Genomic DNA, 2,008 nt, shown 5'->3' with positions numbered 1-2,008 from the left:
TTCATTCACATCTGTTTTTTTTTTTTTTTTTTTCGATTAGTGAGGTCATCCGACGCACGCGCACACACGCACGTAACAAGGACTAATGGTAGTAAAGTATAAGTATACTACAATAAATAAACTGTTATGTAAAAAAAAAAATGTGTCCCGGTTTTTCATTTTCAAAATCTGGTCACCCTAGAGATACAGAGACACAGAGAGAGATACAGAGACACAGAGAGAGATACAGAGACACTGAGGGAGAGACACTGAGGGAGAGACACTGAGGGAGAGACACTGAGGGAGAGACACTGAGGGAGAGACACTGAGGGAGAGACACTGAGGGAGAGACACTGAGGGAGAGACACTGAGGGAGAGACACTGAGGGAGAGACACTGAGGGAGAGACACTGAGGGAGAGACACTGAGGGAGAGACACTGAGGGAGAGGACACTGAGGGAGGAGACACTGAGGGAGAGACACTGAGGGAGAGACACAGAGAGAGAGACACAGAGAGAGACAGAGACGGCTATGCACTAAGCTCAATGGCTTTGCGTTCTGATTTGGCAAAAAGCAGGTTCGTTAAAAAGCTTAGCCGTGGACGCGATGTACTAAGGCCTTGAGGCCATTTTTTAACGTACCTGCTCAAAATAGCTCAGAACAGCCACAGCGTACAGTACGTGTTGCTTTTTTCCCCCTGCTAGCGTTCTTAACCTTCCCGTTCGCTAGCTGATAGAAAAAAAAGCCGCTTGTAACATTTGCATGGAGATTTGCCATCTCAATGCAAGACTGTTACAGGCGATCGTACACTAAATAAATACATTTTAATACTAGTGTACATGAGCAGGGGGTCTCATGACCTGAACCGCATTGGTTCAGCCTCGGGACCCCCTACTTCAGGAGATACAGGCCCCGTTATGGGGTGCCGGTATTCCCTGCAGTTTAAAGCTCCCGCTTCACGTGGACCGGGTTATTTACATTCTGCAGGGGATACCGGCACCCCATAACGGGTCCTGTATCTCCTGAAATAGGGGGTCCTCGGACCTGAAACCAAAGCGGTTCAGCTCAGGAGACCCCCCTGCACATCTACACTAGTATTAAAACACACATAACAATAAACAATAATTCCTTACCGTAGCGGCTATACACTATGGTAATGAAGCTGCATTAATGTACATTTTAATAATAGTGTGCGGGAGCAGGGGGTCCCCTGAGCTGAACCACATAGATTTCTGCCTCTGAGACCCCCTGCTTCCCGAGTTTACAGGCATCAGAGGTCAATGTCGCCCGCCATCTTATAGCGTCCAAGACGCGACGTGGGCTCTATAAAGATGGCGTCCGCACTGGCACCGATGCCCCAAACCGGGGCCTGTAACTCGGGAAGCAGGGGGTCTATGAGGCAGAAATCAATGCGGTTCAGCTCAGGGACCCCCTGCTCTCCCGCACACTATTATTAAAATTTACATTAATGCAGCTTCATTACCTTAGCGGATAGCCGCTAAGGCAATGAAGGGGTTAAGGCACATTAGCATGTTTATTGGGGACAATTGCCCCCAATAAACATTGCAATACACAACATACAATACAGTAATGGGCAAAATTACTATTATCCACATATGGATAATAATGCATTTGCCCATTTTAAATACATAAACATTACAATAAATACAGTCAAAACATATTACATTTACCTTTTACAGGCACCCACGATGAAGGCCGTCTTCATCCTCATCTTCATCCTGCCCATGCCCCTCCGGTGCTGCAAAACATGCACAACAATCACAATAGCCATGTAATGTCCCCTAACCCCTTAATCACCATAGCGGTTATTAACCGCTACAGTCATTAAGGGGTTAACCCACCTACCCTTGGGGCCAATACCCCCTTCCCTCCCCCCCCCAACACATACAGTACAATAATGTGCAAAATAACTATTATCCAGATATGGATAATATATTATTTGCCCATTATGAAACACATAAAACATGCATAAATCAAAACATTCATTTTTAATCTTAAAATCACCACAT

The sequence above is a fragment of the Ascaphus truei genome, chromosome 13 (genome assembly GCF_040206685.1).
Source record: "Ascaphus truei isolate aAscTru1 chromosome 13, aAscTru1.hap1, whole genome shotgun sequence".
Lineage (NCBI taxonomy): Eukaryota > Metazoa > Chordata > Amphibia > Anura > Ascaphidae > Ascaphus > Ascaphus truei.
This window is presented reverse-complemented; position numbering follows the sequence as displayed.